The sequence below is a fragment of the Melanotaenia boesemani genome, chromosome 2, assembly GCF_017639745.1.
Source record: "Melanotaenia boesemani isolate fMelBoe1 chromosome 2, fMelBoe1.pri, whole genome shotgun sequence".
Lineage (NCBI taxonomy): Eukaryota > Metazoa > Chordata > Actinopteri > Atheriniformes > Melanotaeniidae > Melanotaenia > Melanotaenia boesemani.
In genome coordinates, this window is record NC_055683.1 from 6,460,695 (window position 1) to 6,480,622 (window position 19,928).

At 42.6% G+C, this 19,928-nt stretch overlaps 1 pseudogene; it reads right to left on the reverse strand.

Annotated features, from left to right (window-relative positions):
- Positions 1 to 13,674: 13,674 nt before the first annotated feature.
- On the reverse strand, positions 13,675 to 19,634 carry LOC121648615 (annotated as a pseudogene).
- Positions 19,635 to 19,928: the final 294 nt, after the last annotated feature.

Genomic DNA, 19,928 nt, shown 5'->3' on the forward strand with positions numbered 1-19,928 from the left:
AAAAAGTTCTCTTTTTTCAAAAGGTCTTGGTGAGTTTAATCTAGCTGGTTGCAGACCCCTGCTGTTACACAAGGTCCCTTCGGAGATAGAAAGATAATTAACAAGGTTTATTGATAGAAAGATACAGAAACAGGAGGAATGATCATACGATTGGGAGAACCAACAGAGGACATGAGAAAACATCCTGGAGACATGGAGTGGTTTTGAGGAACCGAGGTGGCAGCAATTGGGCTCTGCCGGGGCTGTGGAAACTGCTGGACCAAAAACAGTTAGTTGGTTCTGATAGTTACAAGAGCTGAATATCCAGACTGAATAAATCCTCAAGAAAGATCCAGGCAATCCTCCGGATTTTCCAGGCGGGGGAGAGACAGGTTCCGTAATCCAAATTCAAATCCAGGAGACAGTCCAAGGGTCAGAGTACCAGCAGAATCAAACGATACCAGAGTTACCAGACAGGGGGCAGGCAGAGTCAGGATATCCAGGTCAAAAGCGGGTAGAAGATCAGAGAACAGGTTGGCAGGCAGGAGATCAGGGCTGGAAACGTGCAGGGATAAACCGAGATGATCTAGCAGGGTTGTCACAGGCTGGTATTTAATGTGCACAGCGAAGGTGGAGCTCATCTGCAATCAAGGCTGTGCTGGAGGGAGAATGCCTTCAGGGACGGCTAGGAAATCTCAGCGCCAGCTATACACCGTGACAGTACCCACCGTGACAGTACCCACCGTATACACTAGCCTGCCATCAAGAAACCAAGTGTTACGTCCCCCCTTTTATCCAGGGGTCATTAGGACAGTAACACAGACGAAGCCGGACCAAGGATAAATAAAATACAATGTTCTTTATTGCTGCAATGCTGCAGGCAAAACTTCCAGCATCTTCAAATTAGACAGATTAAGGCTAAACAGGGGCTCTACTCGCAAGGGGAGCTCGACATCAGATCTACTGGTTTCTGCTATCACCAGCACAACGCCGTTTGAATTTGCATCCGAGATTCATTCAATCACTGCTGTCGGATCACGGGAAACATACGCCTTACGCATTTTTACATCACACGAAGCACACCAGCGATCGAGGAGCGTGCTCTTCTCTCGCGCATACTCCACAAAAGTCTGAGAGAACTCTTTCTTATGGGCATGAAACTTCTGCCTGTATGCCTCTGGAACCAGTGCATACGCTTCGAGAACTGTGGCTTTCACAATTTCATAATTTTGGCTTGCTACAAGAGGGAGCACTGCTACTACCTCCTCAGCTTTACCAGTTAACCTGCATTGTACCAGTAATGTCTAACACTCTTTAGGCCAGTGCAGCGCAATGCGCTCAAACGCCGGAAAATAGCTGTCCACATCTGGACTCTGGGACTCTGAGACCCCGAAGGTGCGGCAGAGATCCATGGCAAGGTGGCCTTGGCCTGGGCAGCCAGCTCAAAGCGCACAGCTTTGTCGGCTTCAATTTCCAGCTTTTTGATTTCCAGCTGAAATTGTCGCTGCTGGGCCTTCTCCTTGGCTTCCATTTGAAGTCTGACCAACTTCAGCCTATAACGTGCACTCAACATTGAAGCATTAGAGTCGCTGTCTAACTGGAGAGGGTCAAAACGGGGAAGCGTGACAGGCGTCTCAGGCCTATCACCGTCCTCAATTTCCTCATCCATGTCAACCAGACCCAGCTGAGCCTTCTGCTCAGCTTCCACCCCACCCCCACTGGTGGAGGGAACAGCCTCATCAGGAGAATCCTCTGATTTCCCAGCAATCTCAGGCACTTGAAGCACCTGCCGTTCCACCAAGCCTGCCACCACTAATGACTTCAGTTCCTTTTTCTGACTTTGTTTCGGCCATGGAATGTCATAGTGGTCCGCCAAGGCTAAATCATCCTTATGACACGCCTCCAAACAATCCAGGGTCGGTTCCACAATGAACTGATCCAGGTCAAAGGGAGCACGTCGCTTAGCCATGTCACAAACTTACTATTATCCTTAAACGTACAATTCCAAACAAACTGAGTTCAGTTTCACTTACCGTGCCTGAAAAGGAGCCACACAAACACGCAGTAGTATGAGTAACCACTCGCACCATGATGGATACTCAAACCACGCGTCATACACACTTACCTAATAAATTGTGAGACAGTAACACAGACGAAGCCGGACCAAGGATAAATAAAATACAATGGTCTTTATTGATAATGAAAACAAAAATGGGTTCCAAGCAGGGAGGCGGGTGCTGGGTTGTCTCCACAGTCACTTGGTTTTCCAGCACTTCCTGTTCCTCCAGTTCCTCCTGGCTGATAAGCCGGCGGGCATAACACCGGGTGGGAAGAGGGGGTCTGGAGGTGGGAGCTAACGGACAGGAGAGAGCCAGCTTAACCCTGGAAACATGGAATGTGGGGTGGATACGAAGAGTCCTGGGGAGACGCAGGTGCACGAACCGAGGAGCCAGGTTCTGGTTCTCCAGACGCAAAGGCAGGTCCTTGGCAGAAAACCAGACGCGCTGACCAACCCGGTGTGAAGGGGCCGCAGACCTCCGACGGTTACCGGAAAACTGATACCGCATCGAAGTCCGCAGTAATGCTGACTGGGCACGGCGCCAGACACGATGACACCGGCGCACAGCCACGTGGACCGAAGGGACCCGTACCTCCTCCTCCTGGGGCTCGAACAGGGGGGGCTGAAAGCCATTGACAACTTGGAACGGAGTGAGCCCAGTGGCAAAGGATGGAAGGGAGTTATGGGCGTATTCCACCCAGGACAGGTTCCTGGCCCAAGAGGAAGGGTTCTCCGAGCAGAGGCAGCACAGACTGGTCTCCAAAATCTGGTTGACCCTCTCAGATTGCCCATCAGACTGGGGATGAAACCCGAAGGAGAGGCTGATGTTGACACCCATCAAATGACAGAAGTCAGTCCAGATCCAGGAGGTGAACTGGAATCCACATCCTGAGGAAGGCCATGCAGCCTAAACACATGTACTGCCAGAAGGTCTGTCATCTCCTTAGCCGTGAGCAATTTAGGAAGCGCCACGAAGTGGGCCATATTAGAGAACCGATCCTCCACTGTCATAATGACCGTCTTGCCGTCCGAGGTTGGAAGTCCAGTCACGAAGTCCAAAGAGATGTGAGACCAGGGCTGATGAGGGATGGACAAGGGATACAGGAGTCCAGCCGGGCGTTGGCGAGAAGACTTGGACCGGGCACAAACAGGACAGGCCGCAACAAAACTCCTGACATCCCGGCAGCAAGTGGTCCACCAAAACCGCTGAGATAAAAGGTGATGCGTCCTCTCACCCCAAGGGTGACAGGCCAGCCGGGAGGAGTGAGAGAGAACGAGGACCTTGGACCGGAGATTGGGTGGTACATAGAGGTACCGGTCTGGACAACCAGTGGGAACTTTGGTGGAACACTGTGCTCGTCTGACCTCCGTCTCCAGTTGGACACAACTTACCCCCAACCGGACGTGAGAGGGGAGGATAAAATCTTTGGACCCGTCCAAATTTGCCTCCAGGGAAGTAGCCTGTCGGGACAGAGCATCGGGTTTAACATTCTTAACTCCCGGTCAGTAAGACAGGGAAAAGTCAAACCTGTTGAAGAACAGTGCCCAACGGACTTGACAGAGGTTCAGCCTCTTGGCGGACTTCAGATACTCTAGGTTTTTGTGATCTGGCCAGACTATGAAGGTCTGGGTAGCCCCCTCCAACCAGTGTTGCCATTCTTCTAGCGCCAGCTTCACCACCAGGAGCTCCCGATCTCCAAAATCATAATTGCGTTCTGATGGTGACAAACCTTTAGAAAAAAAAGCATAAGGGTGAATCCTAGAGTTGTCTGGAGACCGCTGAGACAACACCGTGCCCACCCCGTAGTCAGCAGCATTGACTTCCACAATGAATTGTCTGGTGGGGTCCGGCATGCGTAGAACAGGGGCTGAAGTGAACCGTTGTTTTAACGAGGAGAAGGCTGCTTCAGCCTCACTTGTCCAGACGTACGGCCTTTTGGGAGAAGTCAACTGGTGTAGCGGAGCAGAGATGGAGCTGTAGTTCTTGATGAACTTTCTGTAAAAGTTGGCGAACCCCAGGAATTGTTGTAGTGCCTTACGGGTCTTGGGTGTAGGCCACTCCCGGACAGCTGAAACCTTGGCGGGATCCATCCTGAAACCTCCTGCTGATATAATGTGACCTAGGAATGAGACGGGGGAACTGTGGAATTCACACCTTTCTGCCTTTACATAGAGCTGGTGTTGGAGGAGGCACTGTAAAACTGTACTAGTGCCTGAAATACAGCAGATGCGTTTGTCAGACCAAAAGGCATTACCAGATATTCACAATGCCCCGTCGGGGTGTTGAAGGCAGTCTTCCATTTGTCTCCCTACGTACTGCGTACCAAATGGTAAGCATTACGTAAGTTCAGTATAGTGAAGATGGTGGCGTTCTGTAGCAGATCTAAAGCTGTGGACATGAGGGGCAGAGAGTAACGATTCTTGATGGTGATATTGTTCAGACCACGGTAATCAATGCAGGGATGAAGTGTATCGTATTTGCTCAAGTACCAGCAGAGGGGATGGAAGCTGGAATCGGGTGGTTTTCAGGAACCGAGATGGCAACAATGGAGCTCCACCGGGGCTGTGGAAACTGCTGGACCAAAAACAGTTAGTTGGTTCTGATAGTTAAAAGAGCTGAATATCCAGCCTGAATAAATCCTCAAGAAAGATCCAGGCAATCCTCCAGATTTTCCAGGCGGAGGAGAGACAGGTTCCGTAATCCAAATTCAAATCCAGGAGACAGTCCAAGGGTCAGAGTACCAGCAGAATCAAACGATAGACAGAGTTACCAGACAGGGGGCAGGCAGAGTCAGGATATCCAGGTCAAAAGCGGGTAGAAGATCAGAGAACAGGTTGGCAGGCAGGAGATCAGGGCTGGAAACGTGCAGGGATAAACCGAGACGATCTGGCAGGGATGAGTTGTCACAGGCTGGTATTTACTGCACACAGCGCAGGTGGAGCTCATCTGCAATCAAGGGTGTGCTGGAGGGAGAATGCCTTCAGGGACGGCTAGGAAATCTCAGTGCCAGCTATACACCGTGACAATATCTACCTCATACACAACCCATTTTCGTATACAGGATAAAGTCGGAAAGCTTTTAAAAGCACAGATGCTTATCGATATTTCCTGGCAGGCTGGGTCATTGACCCAAAAATATGGCATCTCAAAGAAAAGAAGATGTTTTTGCTGAAAGGAAAGGTAAGTCGTGTTCTGGTGATCGACTATATGTAAACAATGGCTAATGCTATGTAGCTGTTAGCACTGCACAAGAGGAGGCTACGACAATATAAATAATCCACTGAATTATAGAGCAAGACTGATAAGCGGTGTAAGAGTGATGTTAAGGTCCTAAATGAACTTTTTTAGAATTACAAGCAGTGGGTGAACGAGCATCTAACTCCGTACTGTTGCAACAAGTGAATGTGTTTACTGAAGCCTAGTACCTGAAGTTTCTTTCATGTAATGTTGTAGTTGCCACAAGGTAGTTAAAATATCACACTTGTCCTTAATAAGTATTTTTTTGTTTCTACTTCACTAACAAATTTTATTCTTTCACTTTAAGTGAATCACTCTCAGGCCATACATGCCACACCCACACAGCCCTGGGTTGTTGATAAAGAGGATGGGACAGTACTAACAGCACACTGCACCTGTAAAGCTGGACTAGGAGAAGCATGCTCCCATGCAGCTGTACCGATGTATGCACTATTGGCTGCAGTCAATCTCAAAGATGGACAGTCCAGCACACAGTACCTGGGTCCTCCCAAGCAAAAAATCTAAAATCCAGTATGAAGAATTGAGCAAAATATCAATGACCCAAAAGAATCTTTCAAAATCCAATCAACTACCCAGCATTCCTGTCCCTTCAGAGGATCAGTACATGAAGTTCTTCCAACAGCTGCATGAGTGTGAAGTTCAGGATAGTAATCCGAAAGGAACAGCTATTTTGTTTGTGATCGAGGGTCACTCTGACAGATACATACCAAAGACCCTCAAACTGAACTTGCCACAGCCTCTAACAAGTCTGTTCAGCTAACAGAGTGAGAGGTATTACAGACCAATTGGCAGTCTCATTCTTTCCCAACTTTCTAATGCACTTCCAAATTTTCTAATATTGGTGTACAAACTAACATTACCAATGTAGCTTGAGTCAATATCACCAGATGCATCAACATTAAAAACTGCATTTTACTGAAATAACCTTCAATGTTTAAAACATTTTGCAGTCCTTTTCAGTAGAAAAGGCAACTAGACAGCAGTCAGCCAGCAAGGTGTGGTTTGAGCAAAGAGCAGGCAGAGACACAGCATCAGTCTTTCATGAGGCAGGCAGGATGGACGGTGCCATATCCTTGATGAAAAGGATTTGTTACCCGCGATCCTGTCAGTTTTTTACTGAGGCAGTGAGGTAAAGACAGACGTTCATATGGAAAGGCCACGTAACTAAACAGGGTCACCCAGGGTTGGTTTTGTTAGAAGAAAATAAAGTTCAAGTTAACAGTTTTATAGTTATGTTTGTTTCAATAACGTTCATAGTTTATAGTTATAGTAGTTTTCTTCCTAAGACTATTTTAAGCATATTCTGTGAATCATATGATGTGAATCTTACATTGTAACTGTGACTGTGTGCGTTTATTACCAGTGGATACATAACTCATTTTTCTCATGGGAAAGCTGAACATGACCTTGCTGAGAAGATAATGCAGTTTTAACACTTGGACTGAACAGTTGCATCTTTAATTCACATTTGGCTCTCTTTTGGCTCACAGCTGGCTCTACACTGTGCACAGCTTGTTTGTGTCTGTTTTTGTGCTAATTGAACTCCTTGCAGGAGATTACATTGGTTTGTCGTTCCTGATTTAAAGTCTGGGATTATTTTTATCCAACAGTTTTCATTCCATTTGTAAGCCAGATTGCAGTGTAAAAACAGTCCTTATTACACTTAAAACACATCTGTTTTGCAAGCTCAAAAATCCCCCCCCACCCCCACTCCCCTAAAAAAGCAAAAAAAAAAAAAAAAAATTTGTATTTTTACATTTCTGCTCTGTCAAAATTACATAATTCCACATATAGATAATGTTTACAATGTATAATTAGATAATGTATGCGTAAGTTCTAATGTACAGGTTTTTTATGTGAACTAGTAAACTCCAACTTGCTATTGTTGGAAGTAGCAGTCGGTCTAATTAATGGGCTACTTCATTTTTCTAGATGGGGAAATCAAAACGAGCCAGCAGCAAGGATTCATTACAACACAGCAATACTAGATCATCACACAGATCTTCAAGTGACAACAACAGGCCTCATCATCAACCCATCTTTGCCCTGGGTTGGTGCATCACCAGGTGGAATTGTTACCTGTGTCTGCCATGGAAAAGGTGTGCTTGAAATAAAATGTCCCTTTGTCCTCAAAATAGCTCTATTATCAACAGCTGTAAAAGCAATATAAATTTCTGTCTAATGGAAAAAAACAATGTGATTACACTAAAGGCGAATCACAAATGCATGCCACAAGTTCAAGCAAAAATGCATATTTTGGGTGTGCAGTATTGTGACTTTGTTGTGTGGAGTCCCACTGAAACATTTATTCAGCGGATTGAGTTTGATTAAGGGTTCTTCAGAGAGACATATAGCAGAGTAGTTCAATTCATCAAAACTGGACTTCTGCCAGAACTGCTGGGAAAGTACTACACAGTACCACACACAGTGGGAAAGTAATACACAGTACCACGCACAGTGGTCTCCCCAACCTCAGAGCAACAGCGCCACTGAGGATGCTATTGTGGTGAACCAGAGGGAGCAGAAAATGTAGTTATCTGCAAATCAAAACAGTGCAAAAGACTTTCACATGTTCCAAAAGTGTGGAAATGTTATGAATGTAGGAAGATACAGAACAAATGAGACCTTACACTCTTATATAACAGACATCGCACAAAACTAATATTTTAGTCTTTATTTTTAATTATATTTAGCCCAAGGATACGTTTCTTAATGTTGTAATTCTAATGATTGTATTCTGACTTACTGTACCTACTTTACATGTAATCTAGAATTGAGGAGAGAAGGCAAGGCAAGGGCAAGGCAGTTTATTTGTATAGCACATTTCATGTACAGGACAATTCAAAGTGCTTTACATAAAACAAAGACATTACAGATATTTAGAATAGTAAAGGGCATCAACACATAATCACAATAAAATGATAAATTACATTAAAATGATTAAAAGCAAGATAAGTTAAAAAAAAGTTACCGTGCAGATTTCATGCATAGGCGCATGAGAAAAGAAATGTTTTTAACCTGAATTTAAAAATGTCTACATTTGGTGAAAGTTTAATCTCCACTGGCAGTTTGTTCCATTTGTTTGCAGCATAACAGCTAAATGCTGCTTCTCCATGTTTAGTCTGGACTCTGGTCTGGACTAGTTGACCAGAGTCTTTGGATCTAAGAGCTCTGCTAGGTTTATATTCTCTGAACATATCACAGATGTATTCTGGGTCTAAACAATTCTGGGATTTGTAAACAAGCAGAAGGGTTTTAAAATCTATTCTGTGACTGACAGGAAACCAGTGTAAATATTTCAAAACTGGTGTGATGTGTTCAGATCTTTTAATCCTGATTAAAACTCTAGCAGCAGCGTTCTGGAAGAGCTGCAGATGTTTAATGCTCTTTTTAGGAAGTCCTGTTAAAAGACCATTACCGTAATTCAGCCTACTGGAGATGAATGCATGGATGAGTTTCTCTTGGTCTTTCTGGGAGACTAAACTTTTAATTCTGTTGATGTTTCTGAGCTGGTAAAAAGCTTCTTAGTGAAGCTTTGATGTGGCTGCTGAAAGTCAGATCTGAGTCTATCAACACTCCCAGGTTACGAACTTGGTTGGTGATTTTAAGAGCCCGAGTCTCCAGGTGTTTGCCAATGCTGACCCTCTTCTCTTTGCTACCAAACAGAATAATCTCAGTTTTGTCTTCATTTAATTGTAGGAAATTCTCCTTCATCCAGGTGTTTATTTGCTCCAGACACTGACACATTAAGTCTATTGGACTGCAGTCATCTGGTGACAAAGACACATAAAGTTGTGTATCATCTGCATAACTTTGATAATTAATGCTATAGTTCTGTAATATTTTACCCAAAGGGAGCATATACAAGTTGAACAGAAGAGGTCCATGGACTGACCCCTGGGGGACTCCACACGTCATGGCCACTCGCTCGGATTCATAGCCGCCGATTGTAACAAAATAACTCCGGACTTCTAAATAGGACCTGAACCAGTTAAGGACCGCTCCAGAAAGTCCAACCCAGTTTTCCAGCCTATGCAACAGGATTCTGTGATCCACAGTATCAAACGCAGCACTAATATCCAACAGAACTTGGACTGATACTTGACCAGAATCAGTATTCAACCTAATGTCATTTAACACTTTGACCAGAGCTGTTTCAGTGCTGTGATGAGGTCGGAAGCCGGACTAAAATTTATCAAGATTTCCACTTTCATTTAAAAAGTCATTAAGCTGGTGAAATACAACTTTCTCAATAATCTTGGAAATAAAAGAGAGGTTAGAGTCGGTCTATAGTTGTTCATTATAGAGGCATCTAGAGTCCTTTTCTTTAGGAGTGGCTTAATAGCAGCTATCTTTAGTGACTTGGGAAAAATGCCTGATGCCAGTGAGCTGTATAAAAAAAGAGTATAAGTGAGCCGAGGAGGGAAGTGAAGTTGAGGAGAGGCAGAGGAGAGGAAGGAAGGTGAGGAGAGAGGCAGAGGAGGAGATGAAAGGAGGATGAGGAAGAAAGGAGAGGAAGGGCGGTGAGAGGAGAGAGCCAGAGGAAAATAAATGAAAGGATGAGGTGGGAAGGGGAGAGGAATAATAATGTTTTTGTCTTGTTTTTCTTGATTTAAATTTTGTATGTGTCGCGGTATTAAAATCATAATTGACAAATGGCTACATGTTTCTCTTGTTTTGCTCTTCTGTGGTAAAACCTAAAAAATGTTAAAATGTAAAAAAAGTAATAATGAAACAAGCATATTGTTAAACAAAATTCATCGATTTATTTAAATATGCAATTATTTGTAGGTTGGGATGATTCATTCTGCATGTCACTCTGGTGGAACAACAGGAGGGCAAAGATTACAGCGGGCACACACTTTCACCATTTTGTCTAGTGGAGTGAGTCTATCTGGGGCTGAATAACAAAGTGATATGGGTATAGTTCCTTGCAAAGTAGTGTACTTATAATTATATAAGTCCTATAATTCTTTCCACATGGATTCTCACTTCTGCCAGTCCCCACGATGACTCAACTTCTTCTGGGTAAAGCTGCCGTTTTCCTTCCGTAAAGGCAGGTATCTTTAGTCGTACATTGACAAATCCTAAAGACTGCTACACTGAGCCCCCTTTCTGCAAGAACCACATCCCCAGGGGACAACTGGTCAAGGAATCCACTATGCTCTGTCACATGCTTATTGCTTGTCCTCCCACCCCAACCTTTTGAAACAAAACTAATGACCCCTTGCAGCGTTATAGAAATTAGGTACTTGACTGTATTATGATGCTTATATTGTGAATATGTTTGTGTTAGGGCTCTCATCTCTTTAGGTCTTTCAATGAATATTTCAACACAGTCAATAATACGGGTGCAATTTTTCTTTCTGTAACACATGGGAGGACTAATTAAAATCTGATCTCTGCTAGGCCACCTCACAATGTTACACAGCCTGAAATAAAGAACATTCAGTGTGGTGTTGAAAAACCGACTAGTGGTTGATGTTGATACATGAAACAAATAGGCTAGAAAAAAGAAGTGGCAGGTTCATCTTCAAACACATTAATGTCAGTAACAGCTGCTGACAACGTGATAGACATGACTTTAAGGAAAGATGGACTCATGGACCTTCTCACCTTTGCCTTGGAAACTTTCTTGATTGAAAGATAATGAATTTAATTGCCTTTTAAGCTTATGAATTTCAGTGTTTAATCTCAAACATTTCTCGTTCAATCTTTTAATTGTACTTTGACAAGAGGCAGTGGTATAGGAACCATCTATCTCCAATCCAACCTCCTCTCTGTCATTCCCCTGGGCAGCCTCTTAACCCTGCTGGTCACTGTTGTCCTCTTCCTGTCTATCCTCTACTCGGTCCTGCTGGTTATTGTTGTCCTCTTTCTGTCTGTCTTCTCCTGCTTTTCCTGTCCCTCCTCTGTCAGCATCGCTCACTGCTCTTTTTCTTATCAGGGCCTGAGTGTGTTCAAACCTTGCCATTTGATAAATCCTCTTTCGCTACTCCGGGCTTAGTGGATTCTGGCTTTCTGGACCTGATGAGGCAGAGGTTTCAGTTAATATTACTTGACCTGTTTCCAAGGCAACTACAACCAACTAACCAGATGAATGAAATATCTTAAGTTGATCTAAGGTATCAGCACAATAAACTATCAACATTGACCTACATTGATTTACAGAAACTGAAAAATATAAATGCTGCTAATATATAGCAATGGCCATAAACAATAAAACAATTGGAAAACCGATTAAAATATCCGCTGCTGTTTTAACAACTGTCAGTTATTGTTAAGACATTACAGACTGCAGGGGAGAGTAGACTAACTTTTGTTGCTGTAGACCGATATGTAAGATAAGCTAGCCATTGCTATCTCTGTTGAAAGATCTTCATATTAAATGCTAATCTAATGGGATTGAATCAAATCACTTAATTCTCTGAAAAGTTTATACATCAAACTCCGCTAGCTAAAGCTAGCTCTCCTAGCTTGCATTGAAACTCACCTGATCTAAAATGTACACTGCACAGATGGCTATTTGCAATCAGCATCCAGTTAGCCCTCCTGATCGTTGAAAGCCATCTCTGACGACGTTCTTCTTCCCTCAGTAATCAATAAAAAGATACATCTCGGTCTCCTTTCTTTTTGTCAGACCCAACTGCACAGCATTTTGATGGCATCTCTAATGACTTGTGTGATTCAGGTACACAGTGCAGGTACTCAGTATGGCGGCTACCGTTCGAATGCAGTGGAACATGTCTGTGACATCAGCTGACATATATGAATAGCAAGGTGAGTGGATTGGATACAGGTGTGGATTATCAGGAATCCGGGGATGGACTGCTGTGGTGCATGGCTGAACCTTGTGTCGGTATAACACCTGCAATAAGCACATAAAAAGATTTAGCAGCAGTTTTCTCTTTAAACAGAAACAGTTAAAATATTTCCTAATATATAATCAAATATTCATGACAAAGAAGAATGACATTTTCAGGATTTACTAACTAAAATGTAAAAAGTTAGCAGGGTGAATTTAAAGCTGTGTAAAACTGCTTCCTTCTAAGTACAGAAAAATATCTGATGAATATCAGCTATCAGGTGAACAGACAGAAAGCAGGATTAGAATCGCACAGCTTATATTTGTGATGAGAGATAAATGTTCACAATATGCACAATAACTTCCATCCATGCACCGTTAGTGGTTCTTTATCCAGATTTCTTGCCTAGAAATTCTCTAATTTTGCATTCTGAGCTTGACTGTTCAGCTTCGGCTCTTGTTCCCCCACCCTGTACAAAAAAAAAAAAAAAAAAAAATGTTCATTTATTTTGGTTGAAAGCTTTTTATAGGCAGAAAGCACAAATGTACTCCACCTCCAGTGCTTTATTTTTGACACAGCCATGGTTGTACCACCTGTCACAGCTGTCACAGGCAATCTGAAAATTTAAAAAGACACTTGTGAATGTCAACATTCCGATAGAATAATGTCTAATAATAACAGTATAACATATATATATATATATTCTGTGTAAAGCCTAAGACAATCCATTACTTATTGACAGTGTAACATAAAATAGTCAAGCCAAAAAATAAACACACCACAATCATGAAGGTAAATGTTGAATCTTATGGTGTTTATGGCTTATGTGTTTGAGTCAAAGGTAAAGGGATTAGTGATGGTATACTTGATTCTTTTCACTGACTCGAGTTTGACTGAGTCACATACCAAAGTAAATCAGGTTTTTGAGTCATTTTGAGTCAGGTTCAGTCTGTTCCCATTTAATGCTGGGAGACTGCGCCTCATGTCTGTCCAATGACGGCTTCAACAGCTGAAACCTTCAGTCTTTCACACATAGTTTCTCCAAACACCACAGCAGATGAGCTTAGCTTGCAGTAGCTTTTGAAAATGTTGTAATATTCCATCTTCTTGCTGTTTTAATAGGTGAGGGAAACATTGTTCTTTGTACGTCTTGTGTGACTGTAAAAGCCAACTTGTTGCGCTGTCTAAAACATAGAGTAGGAGACTGTAAACTCCTTGAAGATATACTTTTGCTTTGATTCAAATTCCGTCACTTTCTTTTGAACATGTTTGGCCACTTCTTGTAGATAAATTGAAGAGTAGCCTTGTGTTGCTACAGGTTTGGTCTGAATGACCTTCAGGGACTCCTTTTCCACATTGTTGATAAAAAATCTGATCAGCATGTGTTCGTCATGGTGAAAGGAATATCTAGACTCATTATGTCCAACTATTCACTGTGTTGTCGAGGCATATCCTGTCATTTGTTTGACATAATCAAATCCAGACTTGAGAAAATCTTTCCAACCTCTCCTTGTGTTCCATCTGAGTTTCTTGAGATGGTTTAGGTTGATTTAAGCGTTTTCATTGATTTTTCATGGTTGCATAAACAAAGTAATTCCCTTCACTTCTGACAGTTCTTTATAGCTCCGTTTTTTTCTTGACTCATGGATGTGATCTGTTCCAATACCATGCTCTTAAAAGACAGTATACTGATCTTCTTCCAGGTTAATTTCCTGAATGGGTATTGTATCTGAAGTTAGTTCAGCTACCCAGTAACTCCAAACAAGTCAAATGGCACATTGAGTTCTTCCTCATTTTCTGCATCTTTTAATTGGTGAGCAAGCTTTTTGCTCTTTTTCAGCAGCTTGTGCTCAAACTCTGTTTTCTTGTTGTTGAGCTTTTTTCGAGCATTCTTCTGCTGGATAACTCACTGGCATCCAATTTTCTTTTCACTTAATTTCTTTCGAAAGATGGCTGTTCTCAATCTTGTCGAGCTGTCCATTTACAATTCTAAGATGAAGCTGGTTTTTAATTTTCAGCATCTCACTCCTGAGGGTCCAGGTCCAGTTACTGTACTGGACCTCGAGTCTTCTGTATGCTGCAATTTCTTGAGTGTTTTTGAAGCTAAACACAAAGTGTTCATTCATCAGTGCGTTCCACAGATCCTGGATTTTGCTGCTGAAATGTGACAGAAGGATTCCTGTAGACTTTGAAGCCTTAGACAGGATGATGTTCTTCAGTTCTTGGACACTCTCAATATAACCAGGATTTGGAGGCGCCATTGGTGGACTTCCCTCCCATAACTGGGCAAAGTATTTCACATCCTTCTGCACATCAAATGAAATGACATCACTGAAACACTCAACGTCACACAACTCTTCCTCTGCAGCTAGTTGAGTCATCTTGTCCAGTTTTTCTTGCAACTATCATTTTCCATCCATGTGTTTTTTCTAAAGCTGCAACATCTATGACATTCTGGTGAACAAACACACAACGTGGCTTGAACAACAATCTGCAGGACATCTTGCATGTCAGCTGGATTCTCACTAAAGATGTTGATCAATGTCATGTTTCCCACACCAACAACAAATGTTGCCAGTTCACTGTCGTGATGAAGAGTGGTGTTACCGGCCAACTCAAAAGCATGCAGTCCTTCGGTGTCCACAACCAACAACATAATCAAACTTGTAGTCTTTCTTGATTTCATCAGAAAGTTTGAGCAGCTGCATGTAGGCACCCTTGGTGCACCTGCCAGCATTCACTACAAACTGCAATCCAAACATAGCATTCAGCATTGTTGATTTCCCACTGACAACACAAACACTCTCTGGTCACCCAGTTTCTGCACTCAATCATTTTCACTATTTCCAAGGCAGCCGATTTCACTTTTTGGCAGTCATTTTCATCCACTCTGATCCCAGAGACCTCGGCCAAAGGCTGTATGTGGTCTAGATAAAATCTTTCCCATAATCCCTTTCAGCTCTTTAGAAACATCTGACTGGCTTCTGTCCTTTCCCTTGTTTCATCTGTACTGCACCACAGTCACTATCAGCAATGGAAGTTATTAGAGGCTTTGCAGACCTGTAAAGGGTCGGTAAAGCAGCACTACTCTCCTGACTTTTCTCCAGAGTTGGTAGCGGGAGAAGAATGACTGAAGATTTTTTTACATCACATCACATCAAAACTGTACAGGGATGTATCTGGCTCTATAATCTAACATCATTAACCTCTGAAGAAATCTTTCTCACAGGTTTCATTGCTGTTTCACAGGTGGATCTATTTTTTAAAATGTCTGCTGGTGACATGTTGGATTGATGTCCTTCTTAAAAGTGAATTCTGCTGAGTAGTCTTTTAGGTTTTTGTTGACCTGTCTTCATGTTTTCTTCAGAAATATTCAAAAACTTCAATACAGTAAGAATTCCATTTATTGTTTTTTCTTTTTTTAAAGACATTATGTTCTAAAAATCATGTAAATTACCATTGTTTTTTTTCCTCCTATGTTCAAATCAAAGCTGCCTGCAGAACAGAGATGATGTTGTTTCAAGCACTGTGGTCAACTTAAATTTCATTTCATATTGACTGTGGTAGTCAAAAGTCTGGATATACACTTTTTTTCCCTCTTTTTTTAAAACTACTTCCTTACAAGCAGAGTAAGATTAAATGACAAGACTAAAGACATATGAAGACATTGTAGACACAATTTATTTAGGCTTTTTTCTAACATGCAGAACAAAACCAAAGACATAATCTAGGAAATAACTCTATTCAGCACTATTTTCATTGTACAGTTAGAATCTCCAATAAATTGTTACCTTTCTTCTGTGTTTCATTTGGAACAGAGTTCATTTCAGACTCTCCAGCTTTGTTGTCATCTTTCCTCTCTGAGTGTTCAGTACCACAGTGTTCCTTTGATGGATCAAAAGAAGCACAATGTCCATTAAATTTTACTTCCTCCAGAGAGAATTCACACATACATCACCAACATTGAACTGTGAAATTCATCTGCAATGTTTGGGAGTACGCATTCTGTTTACTGCAGTAAATTTGTGGCCATGGTCTTGTTTATCTTATTCACAACCTCTGACAAGAATTTGATATCTTTGTATTTAGCTGCACCACTTGCTCTCATTCTTGATACCCAGCTACTAAAAGAACTTGAAATCAATCCTGAAATGTAAGGGGAGCCACTGCAGTGATTTTAAAACTGGTGTAATGTGTTCTCCCTCTGGTCCTCGTCAGAACTGAAGTAGTTGTAGGTTTGAAGCAGTGTTGTTTTTGGCAGGCATCTCAGTTTTAGTCATCATGACGAAAATGCTTATTAGTTTTAGTCACGCTTTAGTCATGTCTAAGTTTGATAGTTTCAGTCTAGTTTTAGTCTACAAAAACTGAAAAAGGTTTTAGTCTAGTTTTAGTCAAATAAAAAAAGTATTAGTTTTTAACAAATTCATTTAGGTAAATAATACGTATTAAAAGTGGAATCAAGGTTATAACAAGAATTGCAATTCATAAAACAAGTTAATCTCAATGCTTTTACATAATAACCAGATCCATTACTAGACTGATAGCTTTAGTCAAGACTTTCCCATCAACAGGGATGCAATGCTGCTACTTAACTGCTGTTGGGCAGAAACCTTTTATTTCTATATTTCAGCTTTTTTCATGAATTAATGCCCTACTTCATCATACAAAAATTTCCCACAAGAAAATAGCTGATCTATAAGTTCAACATATAGCAACACATTGTGAGCTTGTTGTTTGATTATTTTCATCAATAATTACAAAATTAAAAGGAACGGTTTTAGACTTAGAAGGTTTCCCAGCCAACAGCAAATACTGCAATCAATTAGTCCTAAAAACCAAAGACCAACAACATCCTTACTTTGGTAACTGTGGCTTTTTTCTGAGAATTTTCTGAAGTACAATACTCCACCCTGAACACACACGCCCAAAATATAAGCAATGGATGAGGCACACATTCTCAACTTGATCTGGTCTGCCGGTGAAATTATGATGGATTATAGTTAAGATATGTCCATATACTGTTTTGTTGCTTCCACTGAACCCCTTTGTCGACGCTGCCGTCATGATTCATCAACGTGTTATGGGATGTGTCTAACTGCTGTGTGTGTGGTTCAGCCAGCTCAGTATGTGTGTGAGCGTGAGTGAACGTGCACATGGAGGGAAACGCGCATAAGAAGTGAAGAGAGTGGAGAAGTAGTGTAAAAAGTATGAACGGGGTCTTGTAATAAAGCCATTTTTAAGCACAATCGCTGCCTTCCTTTCCTTGTGTTTCACCCCATTAACAAGTGTAGAGAGGAGCATAGGGAGTTAACCTCGAAGCGAAAACTATTTCGGCCCTGGAGAAGAAAGACCTCCCTTGTGTCTTCCAACCACGGTCAGAAGAAGAAAATGGGAAAGGTTAACATATGAATGAATAAACTGCTTGTCAGTGTCCGAGCATCATGTCTGGTGGTGGGTGTGGCCAGGGTGCAGCAGCATTGCTGACTGACAGATTGTGCTCACAATAGACAGAAATATCTGCATTTTTGATGTCAGACAATCAGCCCTTGAACATTTTTGTCTCGTCTCATCTCATCAACAAAATCTCACAAACGTCACGTCATGTTTTCGTCATCGGAGAGCCATTTTTAGCTCATCACCGTCTCATTATCGTCATGAAAAAAAGGTTTGTCAACTAAATAAATTCCTCATTGTCATCGCCTGGTTTGAAGTAGACTTTTTGGGAAGAGCAGAGAGATTTCTGATGTGAAGCGTAAAATCAGAATCAGAATCAGGTTAATTGCCAAATAGGTTTACATGTACAAGGAATCTGTGTTGTTGTGTGGGTGTGGGTGTGGGTGTGGAGGGCAAGAAACTTTTTTTTTATCGCGTGAGGTTTTGATCGTAATGGACCGCAGCGTTTTGCTGGAGGGGAGCATATCGAAGAGTTTGTGACCAGGGTGAGAGTGGTCAGCCATAATCTTTCCTGCAACAATGTAACAATGATCCAGAACATTTCCCTATCTGGTCGGGTATTTAATAAACTGTCTGTAGTTTGGGGGGTCATGGGTGAGGTTTCCTTTGTTAAAATCACCGAGATGATGACCGAGGACTGCGGGTTTGTCCGCTCCACACTCTGGTTGGTGAGCATGCGCTGTGCCTCCTGCAAATTGCCCTGCGGTGAAATGTGAACACCGACCAGAATGAATGAAACAAACTCACAGGGGGAGAAGAAGGGTTTGCAGTTAACGATAAAATATTCAAGATCAGGAGAGCAATACTGTTAGTGTAGACAGATACCGCCACCCATCTTCTTGCCAGAGAGTTCTGTGTCGCAATCCACTCTGAAAAGTCTGAAGAGTCCAATACCGATCCAGCTCAGAGTTGAAAAGAGCTCCCTACTTTTCTCACAATGAGAAGGATTGAAATGTAATTTTGATCAAATGATCTCTCTCTTACCCTAAAATACAGTTTAAAAGAGTGTTAACTGGCTCCAGGTCATCAGGTTCAGATTCAGATTCAGATTCATTTATTTGCCATTATACAAATGCGAGTACACAAGTACAACAAAATGTCTTCCAGTACAGTCGGTCCAAGAGCAAACAGTAGCAACATGTAAACACAAACAGGATTAGGCGGTCTGAGGCGGCAGCTACAGGAGCAGCGCACCTATTATGCAGATGGAAGAGAATGACATTAGGTATAGAACGGGATGAGGGGAGAAAAAAAGTATCTCCACTCTGGGCCTGAAAGGACCCAGTGTTACAAAAAAAAAAAAAAAACACACCTCAGTACATAAAAGCACCTAATACAGTTATTCACAACATAAGAAACACATGGCGGAGGGGGGGAAAGGGGTCTCCCATCGCAGCCAAGTGTAAGCCAGCTTAACTTGAACGCATCCAATCAACCTGCCGCCCAGGAGTGGAGGGAGGGGGAAAAGGGACCGACCAAGGCAGTGAAATCATGGGGGGAGGTGTGTCTGTAATAGCATGCATGAGTGTACTTGCTTTTGTGCATGCATGTGTGTGTGAGTAGTATAAGTGAGTGAGCCTGTGAAGTTTCTCCCAGTTCCTTTCTCCAGTCTCTGCCACCAGATGATAGTGGGGCGAACTTGGGAGCTGATCCAGGAAAGGTCCACAGCCCAAGAAGATGGGAGGGGGGAGGATGGGGGCAGAACATCCATCTACATAACATTCCAGGAGGACTTGATAACCAGCCATCCAAGGCCAGTACAGGGAGCCAGATTAGGATAACAGCATTTGTTTTGGATCAGGCCAGAGCATGTTTCATCTGCCTTGAGTCTCTCAGTGGTCTCGCTGGCTGTGAATCATTACCGAATCTGGCTCAATTTGGGTCAATTTCCACCCAGCCGAGCAGACAACCTCTCCAAGTTGGTGTCCACACCGCGTTCAAGCTCCAGAACCGCAGCCAGCTTGCCATTCTGAGCTAGAAAAGCATCCAGCTCCTTCAACGCCATAGCCGACAGTGTCCAAATTTTGCAGTACACCAGGAAACCGCCCACTCCAAACAGCAGAAACCCAGTTATCATGTATCCAAATGTATAAATGTCCTCTGCATCCTCAACGGAAAGAATCAACAGACACATGACCTTACACACACCCCCAGGAATCCATCACGTATCCGACTGTTCCGCCAAGACAAGCGGGCTCCCCTACGCCAGTTTTATGGTTCGAATAAATCTGGTCAATTGCATTGAGAGACCAGCCGATCAGATCCATGGTTCAAGATGGTTCAGATTTAGAACAGAAATGCAGAGAGAGGCTCAGATAAGACAGGACAAGTATCAGGGCAGAGTGGGGAGGGAGAGACAAGAAAAAGCGCC